Source organism: Balaenoptera ricei, chromosome X, assembly GCF_028023285.1.
Source record: "Balaenoptera ricei isolate mBalRic1 chromosome X, mBalRic1.hap2, whole genome shotgun sequence".
NCBI classification, from domain to species: domain Eukaryota; kingdom Metazoa; phylum Chordata; class Mammalia; order Artiodactyla; family Balaenopteridae; genus Balaenoptera; species Balaenoptera ricei.
Window position 1 is genome coordinate 34,250,427 of NC_082660.1, and position 13,422 is coordinate 34,263,848.

The window sequence follows — 13,422 nt, forward strand, 5'->3', positions numbered from 1 at the left end:
ACAGCAAAGGCTGGCTTCATCCAGAGAAGGTGATGTTGTGTATATGGTGGGATTGGAAGAGAGTCCTCTATTATGAGCTCCTTCCAGAAAACCAAAGGATTAATTCCAACAAGTAGTGCTCCCAATTAGACCAACTGAAAGTGGCACTCAACAAAAGCATCCAGAATTAGTCAACAGAAAATGCATTAATCTTCCATCAGGATAACACAAGACCACATGTTTCTTTGATGACCAGGCAAAAACTGTTACAGCTTGGCCGGGAAGTTCTGATTCATCTGCCATACTCACCAGACATTGCACCTTTGGATTTCCGTTTATTTTGGTCTTTACAAAATTCTCTTAAAGGAAAAAATTTCAATTCCCCGGAAGACTGTAAAAGGCTCCTGGAACAGTTCTTTGCTCAAAAAGGTAAAATGTTATGGGAAGATGGAATCATGAATTTGCCTGAAAAATGGCAGAAGGTAGTGGAACAAATGGGTGAATATGTTGTTCAATAAAGTTCTTGGTGAAAATGAAAGATGTGTCTTTTATTTTTACTTAAAAACTGAAGGCACTTTTTGGCCCACCCAATATTTGCATTTCCCTGATGATTACTGATGTTAGGCATCTTTTCATATGCCTATTGGCTATCTGCATTTCTTCTTTGGAAAAATGTCTATTCAGTTCTGCCCATTTTGTAATTGGGTTGTTTGTTTTTGATGTTGAGTTTTATGAGCTGTTTATATATGTTAGATACGAATCCTATATTGGTCATATCATTTGCAAATATTGTCTCCCATTCAATAGGTTGTCTTTTCATTTTGTTGATGGTTTCCTCTGCTGTGCAAAAGCTTTTAAGTTTAATTAGGTCCCATTTGTTTATTTTTGCTTATATTTTCTTTACTTTAGGAGAGGAATCCAAATAATAGAGCAGAAATAAATGAAATAGAGTCAAAAAAAAATCAATGAAACTAAAAGCTGGTTCTTTGAAAAGATAAACAAAATTGATAAATCTTTAACCAGACTGATCAAGAAAAAAAGGGAGAGGGCCCAAATCAATAAAATCAGAAATGAAAAAGAACTTACAACTGACACCACAGAAATACAAAGGATCATAAGAGACTACTATGAGCAACTATAAGCCAATAAAATGGACAACCTAGAAAAAAATGTACAAATTCTTAGAAAGGTACAATCTCTGAAGACTGAACCTGGAAGAAATAGAAAATATGAACAGACTGATTACCAGTACTGAAATTGAATCAGTTATTTAAAAACTTCCAACAAACAGAAGTCTAGGACCAGATGGCTTCACAGGTGAATTCTACCAAACATTTAGAGAAGAGTTAACACTGATCCTTCTGAAACTTATCCAAAAAACTGCAGAGGAAGTACCACTTCCGAACTCATTCTTTGAGGCCACCATCACCCTGATACCAAAACCAGACAAAGATACTACAAAAAATGAAAATTACAAGCCAATATCACTGATGAACATAGATGCAAAAAGTCTCAACAAAATACTAGCAAACTGAATCCAACAATACATTAAAAGGATGATACACCATGATCAAGTGGGATTTATCTCAGGGATGCAAGGATTTTTCAGTATCCCAAATCAATCTGACACACCACATTAACAAATTGAAAAATAAAAGCCATATGATCACCTCAATAGATGCAGAAAAAGCTTTTGATAAAATTCAACATCATTTATGATAAAAACTCTCCAGAAAGTGGGTATAGAGGGAATCTACCTCAACATAATAAGGGCCATATATGATAAGCCCACAGATAACATCATACTCAACAGTGAAAAGCTGAAAGCATTCCCTCTAAGATCAGGAGCAAGACAAGGATGCCCATGCTTGCCACTTTCATTCAACATAGTTTTGGAAGTCCTAGCCGTGGCAATCAGAGAAGAAAAAAAAATAAAAGGAATCCAAATTGGAAAGGAAAAAGTAAAAACTGTCACTGTTTGCAGACGACATGACACTATACAAAGGAAATCCTAAAGGCGTCACCAGAAAACCACTAGAGCTCATCAGTGAACTTGGTAAAGTTGCAGGGTACAAAATTAATATACAGAAATCTGTTGCATTTCTATATGCTAACAACGAAATATCAGAAAGAGAAATTACGGAAACAATCCCATTTACCATTGCATCAAGAAGAATAAAATACCTAGGAATAAACCTACCTAAAGAGGCAAAGACCTGTACTCCAAAAACTATAAGACATTGATGAAAGAAATTGAAGACGACAGAAGCAGATGGAAAGATATATCGTGTTCTTGGACTGCAAGAATCAATATTGTTAAAATGGCCATACTACCCAAGGCAATCTGCAGATTCAGTGCAATCCCTATCAAATTACCAATGGCATTTTTCACAGAACTAGAACAAATAATTTTAAAATTTGTATGGAAACACAAAAGATCCTGAATAGCCAAAACAATTTTGAGAAAGAACAGAGCTGGAGGAATCATGCTCCCTGTCTTCAGACTATACTACAAAGCTACAGTAATCAAAACAGTATGGTACTGGCACAGAAACAGACACATAGATCAATGGAACAGGATAGAGAACCCAGAAATAAACCCACATACTCATGGTCAATTAATCTATGACAAAGGAGGCAAGAATATATAGTGGAGAAAAGACAGTCTCTTCAATAAGAGGTGCTGGAAATCTGGATAGCTACGTGTACAAGAATGAAATTAGAACATTCTCTAACACCATGTACAAAAATAAGCTCAAAATGGATTAAAGACCTTAGTGTAAAGAGTGGACACTATAAAACTTCCTAGAGGAAAACATAGGCAGAACACTCTTTGACATAAATTGAAGCAATAGTTTTTTGTAAAAATACTTTTAATAGAATTTTAAAAATATGAACATGTGGGAAAATTTTCTTCGCATTTGCGTATTTTTCTTCTTTCACAGAATTGGTCATCTGACTGGGTATAAAATATTGGTATAAAATAGTTTTTATCAGGCATTATTCTGTTGACATTAGATTCTGTTGGGTTAGATGTACATCTGATTCCTTAGTAGGTCCCTTGTTTTTCTGCTCTGACATCTTTTTAGAAAGCCTTATACTTGAGATTCTGAAATTTCATCAGCGTATGTTTCGGTATGGATCTTTTTTTAATACTTTGAACTCTGTACTTTACTCTGTGGACTTACTTCAATCTGAAAACTCAGATATTTGTTCAGCTAAGGGATATTATTTTATTAATGTCTCTTTGATGATTTCTTCTCTATTTCTTATGTTAACTGATTTTAGAACTTCTGCTAGTTTTGTGTTGGACTTAATCACCACATTTCTTAATTATCCCTCATATATTTAATCACTGTACCTTTTATTCAACATTCTGTAGTATTTCCTCGATTTTATTTCCCTTTTGCCTGATTCATTGCATTATTCAGTTCATATACTGCAGATTTAAATTCCAGAAATAGTATTTTAATTATTTATTTATAATATATAAATGTAATATTGTGTTAATGTCAAAATATTAATCTTTATAACTTGCTTAAACTGAATTGTAAATACGGATAATATTCTCTTATCTGATGTTTTTCCAAAGGATGTTCCACTTGATATATGAGAGTTTAATAGGTATTACTTGAAAAAAAAATCTTTTCTGACATCAAATGAGTTTAGGAAACACTGCATTTAACAAATATTAAATTTATTTCTTGAATCCGTTATTGTAAATAGCATTTAGTGAACTCATGGGCATTGGGGAAACTCTAAGAAGCTATTTTATAGGGCGAATTTTTCAGATTTATTTTACTAAAATATTTATAAATTAAAGAACATATTAAGGCACAGGGCAGTTTAAGAAATGGAACAATGTCACTTTAGAATATACAGCATTGGAAATACATTTTTTACAATCAAATTTTGTTAAATTTAACATGGTGTATTATTAGAAATTTCTAATATCTTTGTATTAAATAAATAAATTAAGAAGTACTTTATGAAAATAGGAGCAAGGGAATATCATTTATTCCTCCATGCCCCATTTCATTTCCTCCTCCAGGATTTCAAAACTAATTTTTCACATCTTTATTTTGGTGACAGGTTAAAGTTTGGTTGTCTTTTTTCTAGATGATTATAATTATATAAAATGAAGGGAATTAAAGTACTACAGAAAGGCTTGACTAAGTTTATTTTAGCTTTCCTCCTTATCACTATTAGGAAAACAGTATTCAATCAAGATCTGTCTGTATGGAGACTAACTGTTGACAGGGTCTAAAAACACACTGTGTTAAGATTATTTCTGGTATAAAATTTATTATAATCAGATCAACAGTGGGCCACAGAAATAGCTTTTTAAAAGTAAAACCAATCAGTCAACATACGTATTGACTGCCTATATATTTGTAATAGGAAGAGCTGTATTGTATATTGACTGTTTTGTTGCCAAATTACAGGAAAAACCACAGTTGTTTACAGCAGTGACTTTTTTACCCAGCAGGATGGACAAAACATTCTCAGAAATGTTATAAATATTTTCAATGTAGTCAATTTTGTGGTTGCAACTGTATTTATTTTGATTGATTTAACTCATGGTTAAGTGTTTGCAAGGCCCTTTGTATGTAAATCTGTGGTGCATTATTGTGCATTATTGAACTAGAGTTCATTAGGTAATGGAGTTTTATGAACTTTATTAGCTTTTTTATTTTCTTACCCAGGAGTAAATAAATAAGGTTCTTGCTCTAAATAATAAATTTCGTAAACTATTGGTAAGATGGCTTTACTTTAAAAAAGGCTAGCAAAAATAAATAAATGAAAAGCTTGTTGCTATCTCCTGCCATCATCATCTTGCAGAACACAAATTTCATATTCACATTAAAAAGACATATTGCTCATGTTGATCATTAACTAGGAAAATGAGCCATAGGGGATACATTATGCTAAAGAACAGTTAAATGAGAAAAATTCCCAAGACATTTGCCTCTTGAAAATAGCCTATAAGTAAAATCTTTTAAGCACCATGCTGTCATTTGATAAACTGTTTTACTGAAAAGGTAAAAGTCAAAACCCAAATTTGAGATGTCACCACACACATATACGGTGTGACTTCACTTGTCTGTAAATTGAAGTCCTCTTTTTACAGTAATTTTAGTTATAATAGTGAATATTCTGGTAGTTAGCAGAAAGTTAACAATAATAACTTAATGATATAATAGCAGCCTTGGGAATTGAGATAATTCATGATCTATATATATTCTCAGTGTACTGCTACTTCATTTAAGATATATAGGTACAAAATGAATGCAATAAGCATTCTTTATTTCTTTCGCAGGTATGAAAGACTTGGGCTTCTGTGTCAAAAAGTCCTCAGTTGAAAGCTTGTTCCAAGCTATGTGAACTTGCATATAGTGATTTACTCATCAGAAGAATGGGACTAATAATACCATATATTATAAGTATTAACTTAGGTGATTCATTTAAAATGATGCTAATATTACACTTAGCTCATTGGCTTCAATTAATATGTGGTAGCAATTATTTTTAAAAGACTGACCTTGATAAAGTAGTCTATTCATTATGTAAAAACTCAAGTTCATTTTTAAACTTTAGGTTCTTCTGTTATAAGTTTGGAAGGCTAACATAATACCTTTCCCCCCTTTTCTCTTTTTTTTTTTTGTTTTCCAGCTAGTCACTGAAATCTCATTTATATTTTTTCTTGTAGAAGTGTTAGTAGGTAGTACATTTCCAGCATATGAATAGCTTTTGGAGTCAATAAATCCTGAAGATTAGTTTGAGACAGAGGAACTAAACTTCCAAAAGTAGCTTATCAAGGGCTACATTTATATGGCCTTTAGATATTTCTTATATTATTGTCGTGAATTTGTATTTAATTTCAAGAGTAACTGTCCTGTCTCTCTAACAACAACAGAAAAGGAACCTTAGATTTTGTCTGTGTTTCCATTACAGATTTTTCTCTCCCAGAGGCTCAATAATAATGGTGTAATAAGTAGTACATCTTATGGAGTTTTTTAGTCCACTGAATACAGATCCACTAAATATTGGTTCTGATACACTGTACTGTATTGTAAAAATTTTGATTGTTCATCATGCTGAATTTGCTTTTTAAAAAAATTAGAGGAAAGATTGCAAATATGCAATATATAGTAGATTTCAGTGATTTTAATTTATTTATTTATTTTTAAAAATAAATTTATTTATTTATTTTATTTTTGGCCACATTGGGTCTTCGTTGCTGCGCATGGGCTTTCTCTAGTTGTGGCGAGCAGGGGCTACTCTTCGTTGTGTTGTGCGGGCTTCTTCTTGCGGTGGTTTCTCTTGTTGCAGAGCATGGACTCTAGGCACACAGGCTTCAGTAGTTGTGGTGCGTGGGCTCAGTAGTTGTGGCTCACGGGCTCTAGAGCACAGGCTCAGTAGTTGTGGTAAACGGGCTTAGTTGCTCCGCAGTATGTGAGATTATCCTGGTCCAGGGCTCGGAACTGTGTCCCCTGTATTGGCAGGCAGATTCTTTTTTTTTTTTTTTTTAATTTTTGAATTTTATTTTATTTTTTTATACAGCAGGATCTTATTAGTCATCAATGTTATACACATCAGTGTATACATGTCAATCCCAATCGCCCAATTCATCACCCCCCCACCCCCCCACAGCTTTCCCCCCTTGGTGTCCATACGTTTGTTCTCTACATCTGTGTCTCAACTTCTGCCCTGCAAACCGGTTCATCTGTACCATTTTTCTAGGTTCCACATACATGCGTTAATATACGATATTTGTTTTTCTCTTTCTGACTTACTTCACTCTGTATGACAGTCTCTGGATCCATCCACGTCTCAACAAATGACCCAATTTCGTTCCTTTTTATGGCTGAGTAATATTCCATTGTATATATGTACCACAACTTCTTTATCCATTCGTCTGTCGATGGGCATTTAGGTTGCTTCCATGACCTGGCTATTGTAAATAGTGCTGCAATGAACATTGGAGTGCATGTGTCTTTTTGAATTATGGTTTTCTCAGGGTATATGCCCAGTAGTGGGATTGCTGGATCATATGGTAACTATATTTTTAGTTTTTTAAGGAACCTGCATACTGTTCTCCATAGTGGCTGTATCCATTTACATTCCCACCAACAGTGCAAGAGGATTTCCTTTTCTCCACACCCTCTCCAGCATTTGTTGTTTGTAGATTTTCTGATGATGCCCATTCTAACTGGTGTGAGGTGATACCTCATTGTAGTTTTGATTTGCATTTCTCTAATATTTAGTGATGCTGGGCAGCTTTTCATGTGCTTCTTGGCCATCTGTATGTCTTCTTTGGAGAAATGTCTATTTAGGTCTTCTGCCCATTTTTGGATTGGGTTGTTTGTTTTTTTAGTATTGAGCTGCATGAGCTGTTTATATATTTTGGAGATTAATCCTTTGTCCATTGATTCGTTTGCAAATATTTTCTCCCATTATGAGGGTTGTCTTTTCGTCTTGTTTGTGGTGTCTTTTGCAGTGCAAAAGCTTTGAAGTTTCATTAGGTCCCATTTGTTTATTTTTGTTTTTATTTCAGTTACTCTAGGAGGTGGATCAAAAAAGATCTTGCTGTGATTTATGTCAAAGAGTGTTCTTCCTAGGTTTTCCTCTAAGAGTTTTATAGTGTCCAGTCTTACATTTAGGTCTCTAATCCATTTTGAGTTTATTTTTGTGTATGGTGTTAGGGAGTGTTCTAATTTCATTCTTTTACATGTAGCTGTCCAGTTTTCCCAGCACCACTTATTGAAGAGCCTGTCTGTTCTCCATTGTATATCTTTGCCTCCTTTGTCATAGATTAGTTGACCATAGGTGCGTGGGTTTATCTCTGGGCTTTCTATCTTGTTCCATTGATCTATGTTTCTGTTTTTGTGCCAGTACCATATTGTCTTGATTACTGTAGCTTTGTAGTATAGTCTGAAGTCAGGGAGTCTGATTCCTCCAGCTCCGTTTTTTTCCCTCAAGACTGCTTTGGCTATTCGGGGTCTTTTGTGTCTCCATACAAATATTAAGATATTTTCTTCTAGTTCCATAAAAAATGCCATTGGTAATTTGATAGGGATTGCATTGAATCTGTAGATTGCTTTGGGTAGTATAGTCATTTTCACAATATTGATTCTTCCAATCCAAGAACATGGTATATCTCTCCATCTGTTGGTATCATCTTTAATTTCTTTCATTAGTGTCTTATAGTTTTCTGCATACAGGTTTTTTGTCTCCCTAGGTAGGTTTATTCCTAGGTATTTTATTTTTTTTCTTTTTGTAGCAGTGGTGAATGGGATTGTTTCCTTAATTTCTCTTTCTGAACTTTCATTGTTAGTGTATAGAAATGCTAGAGATTTCTATGCATTAATTTTGTGTCCTGCAACTTTACCAGATTCATTGATTGGCTCTAGCAGTTTTCTGGTGGCATCTTTAGGGTTCTCTATGTATAGTATCATGTCATCTGCAAACAGTGACAGTTTTACTTCTTCTTTTCTAATTTGTATTCCTTTTATTTCTTTTTCTTCTCTGATTGCCGTGGCTAGGACTTCCAAAACTATGTTGAATAATAGTGGTGAGAGTGGACATCCTTGTCTTGTTCCTGATCTTAGAGGAAATGCTTTCAATTTTTCACCATTGAGAATGATGTTTGCTGTGGGTTTGTCGTATATGGCCTTTATTATGTTGAGGTAGGTTCCCTCTATACCCACTTTCTGGAGAGTTTTTATCATAAATGGGTGTTGAATTTTGTCAAAAGCTTTTTCTGCCTCTATTGAGGTGATCATATGGTTTTTCTTCTTCAGTTTGTTAATATGGTGTATCACATTGATTGATTTGCATATACTGAAGATTCCTTGCATCCCTGGGATAAATCCCACTTGATCATGGTGTACGATCCTTTTAATGTGTTGTTGGATTCTGTTTACTAGGATTTTGCTGAGGATTTTTGCATCTATATTCATCAGTGATATTGGTCTGTAATTTTCTTTTTTTGTAGTATCTTTGTCTGGTTTTGGTATCAGGGTGATGGTGGCCTCATAGAATGAGTTTGGGAGTGTTCCTTCCTCCGCAATTTTTTGGAAGAGTTTGAGAAGGATGGGTGTTAGCTCTTCTCTAAATGTTTGATAGAATTCACCTGTGAAGCCATCTGGTCCTGGACTTTTGTTTGTTGGAAGATTTTTAATCACAGTTTCAATTTCATTACTTGTGATTGGTCTGTTCATATTTTCTATTTCTTCCTGGTTCAGTCTTGGAAGGTTATACCTTTCTAAGAAATTGTCCATTTCTTCCAGGTTGTCCATTTTATTGGCCTTGAGTTGCTTATAGTAGTCTCCTAGGATGCTTTGTATTTCTGTGGTGTCTGTTGTAACTTCTCCTTTTTCATTTCTAATTTGATTGATTTGAGTCCTCTCCCTCTTTTTCTTGATGAGTTGTCTGGCTAATGGTTTATCAATTTTGTTTATCTTCTCAAAGAACCAGCTTTTAGTTTTATTGATCTTTGCTATTGTTTTCTTTGTTTCTATTTCATTTATTTCTGCTCTGATCTTTATGGTTTCTTTCCTTCTGCTAACTTTTGGTTTTGTTTGTTCTTCTTTCTCTAGTTCTTTTAGGTGTAAGGTTAGATTGTTTATTTGAGATTTTTCTTGTTTCTTGAGGTAGGCTTGGATAGCTATAAACTTCCCTCTTAGAACTGCTTTTGCTGCATCCCATAGGTTTTGGATCATCTTGTTTTCATTGTCATTTGTCTCTAGGTATTTTTTGATTTCCTCTTTGATTTCTTCAGTGATCTCTTGGTTATTTAGTAACGTATTGTTTAGCCTCCATGTGTTTATGTTTTTTACGTTTTTTCCCCTGTAATTCATTTCTAATCTCATAGCGTTGTGGTCAGAAAAGACGCTTGATATGATTTCAGTTTTCTTAAATTTACTGAGGCTTGATTTGTGACCCAAGATGTGATCTATCTTGGAGAGTGTTCCATGTGCACTTGAGAAGAAAGTGCAATCTGCTGTTTTTGGATGGAATGTCCTATAAATATCAATTAAATCTATCTGGTCTATTGTGTCATTTAAAGCTTCTGTTTCCTTATTTATTTTCATTTTGGATGATCTGTCCATTGGTGTAAATGAGGTGATAAAGTCCCCCACTATGATTGTGTTACTGTCGATATCCTCTTTTAGAGCTGTTAGCAGTTGCCTTATGTATTGGGGTGCTCTTATGTTGGGTGCATATACATTTATAGTTGTTATATCTTCTTCTTGGATTGATCCCTTGATCATTATGTAGTGTCCTTCCTTGTCTCTTGTAACATTCTTTATTTTAAAGTCTATTTTATCTGATATGAGTATTGCTACTCCAGCTTTCTTTTGATTTCCATTTGCGTGGAGTATCTGTTTCCATCCCCTCACTTTCAGTCTATATGTGTCCCTATGCCTGAAGTGAGTCTCTTGTAGACAGCATATATATGGGTCTTGTTTTTGTATCCATTCAGCAAGCCTGTGTCTTTTGGTTGGAGCATTTAATCCATTCACGTTTAAGGTAATTATCGATATGTATGTTCCTATGACCATTATCTTAATTGTTTTTGGTTTGTTTTTGTAGTTCCTTTTATTCTCTTGTGTTTCCCACTTAGAGAAGTTCCTTTAGCATCTCTTGTAGAGCTGGTTTGGTGGTGCTGAATTCTCTTAGCTTTTGCTTGTCTGTAAAGCTTTTGATTTCTCCATCGAATCTGAATGAGATCCTTGCCGGGTAGAGTAATCTAGGCTGTAGGTTCTTCCCTTTCATCACTTTAAGTGTATCATGCCACTCCCTTCTGGCTTGTAGAGTTTCTGCTGAGAAATCAGCTGTTAACCTTATGGGAGTTCCCTTGTATGTTATTTGTCTTTTTTCCCTTTCTGCTTTCAGTAATTTTTCTTTGTCTTTAATTTTTGCCAGTTTCATTACTATATGTCTTGGCGTGTTTCTCCTTGGGTTTATCCTGCATGGGACTCACTGTGCTTCGTGGACTTGGGTGGCTATTTCCTTTCCCATGTTAGGGAGGTTTTCGACTATAATCTCTTCAAATATTTTCTCGGGTCCTTTCTCTCTCTCTTCTCCTTCTGGGACCCCTATAATGCGAGTGTTGTTGCGTTTAATGTTGTCCCAGAGGTCTCTTAGGCTGTCTTCATTTCTTTTCGTTCTTTTTTCTTTAGTCTGTTCCGCAGCAGTGAATTCCACCATTCTGTCTTTCAGGTCACTTATCCGTTCTTCTGCCTCAGTTATTCTGCTATTGATTCCTTCTAGTGTAGTTTTCATTTCAGTTATTGTATTGTTCATCTCTGTTTGTTCTTTAATTCTTCTAGGACTTTGTTAAACAGTTCTTGCATCTTCTCAGTCTTTGCCTCCATTCTTTTTCTGAGGTCCTGCATCATCATTTTCACTATCATTATTCTGAATTCTTTTTCTGGAAGGTTGCCTATCTCCACTTCATTTAGTTGTTTTTCTGGGGTTTTCTCTTGTTCCTTCATCTGGTACATAGCCCTCTGCCTTTTCGTCTTGTCTGTCTTTCTGTGAATGTGGTTTTTGGTCCACAGGCTGCAGGATTGTAGTTCTTCTTGCTTCTGCTGTCTGCCCTCTGGTGGATGAGGCTATCTAAGAGGCTTGTGCAAGTTTGGCATGCAGATTTTTAACCACTGTGCCACCAGGGAAGCCCAATTTTTATTTTTTTAATTAAAAATTTTTTCCAACTTTATTGAGATATAATTGAGAAATAACAGTATATAAGTTTCAGGTATATAATGGGATGATTTGATACATGTATGTATTTTGAAATGATTACTACAATAAGTTTAGTTTATCCATTACCTCACATAATTAAATTTTTGTGTGTATGTGGTGAGAACATTTAAGATCTATCTTAGCTACTTTCAAGTATATAATATGGCACTGTTAACCATAGTCACCATGTTCTACATTAGGTCCCCAGAACTTACTCACCTTATAACTGGAAGTTTGTACGCTTTGACCAACATCTACCCATTTCCCTCACCCTCCAGTACCTAACAACCACCATTCTGCTGTTTCTGTGAGTTTTTTGTTTTAGATTCAACATATAAGTGAGATCATAGAGTGTTTGTCTTTCTCTGTCTGACTTATTTCACTCGGCATAATGTCCTCAAGGTCCAGCCCTGTCACAGATGGTAGGAGATCCTTCTTTTTTATGGTTGAATAATATTCTTTTATATTTAGGTATATATGTATGTGTATATATATATATATGTATGTATATATGTATGTATATGAGATAACATATTCTGCAAAGCAACTTGCCTAAAGCCACAGGATGACAACATGGCAGTGCTGGACTATGAACTCATTTCTGCCTGGCTCAAAAGGCTGGGCTTTTAATGCTCTTTCATGCAGACTGTCAGAAATGAAAAACAATTTCCTTTTTCTTTATTAAACTACATATTCCTAGAACGAAATTCTCCAAAGGTTTTGTTACCCCTTATGTGACACTGTAATACAATTGATTATTATAATATTTGTATAATATACCATCAACTTTAGGCACATGGCTGGCTTAAAGTGGAGGCTAACATGGACATACATATCACCAAAGGAAATTTTAACAGAGAGGAAGTTTGCTACAGTCTACTGTAACCTATTTTCCTAACCTAAGCAAATCTTTATTTTAAACAATTTTAATATGAGCATAATTAACCTGGTTAGCAATGTTTAATAATTACACAGTGTTTGTTTTCACTAGGGTTGTAGCAAATAGAAAATATATGTTTCAAAAAATAGGATGAGGTATAATATTTTCCCTTTTTTAGTAGGATACAATCTGATGTAAAAAGTTAAGTGCTGTGCACTTGGGCAAAAAAGAAGCAGTGAAAGGGCGATAATTAAGAAATCACAGGTTTCCATTTTGTAAGATATTAAATAACAGGAGTGGCTGTTCATTACCTTTCAATTCTTCCATGTACTATCAGTTTCTTCCTCATGATGCAAATATCTGTTGAATAAATTATGCCATAAATATTTGCTTACTTAAAGGCATTGTCTTTATTATGCACAATAAAAGTTCCTTATTTACTCTAATGATAGATTGAAAAGAGAACGATATCCTTAAGTTTTTTTTAAATGGTGAAAGATCAGGAGAGCATGATGCGAGTATCAGTGGCCATGCAGTCCACTTCCACCTTGTCTGTGGCTTTTACATCCAGAAAGGAATTTATCCCCCCTCCTGCCACATAACTGACCAACAACAGGCAAGATGGAAAAGCAGGGTACAACTCATTCCAGAAAATGAAAGTATATCTTTATGTTTTCTTTATTAGAGGCTCCGGTACATATGTTGTTATTGCCCTAGTTTCAATAGTCGGGGTCCAAGGTTTCAAGATGTATATTTCATTTTTCATAATATTGCTGAATGTCAGTGTGGAAATAATGCACACAATTAGA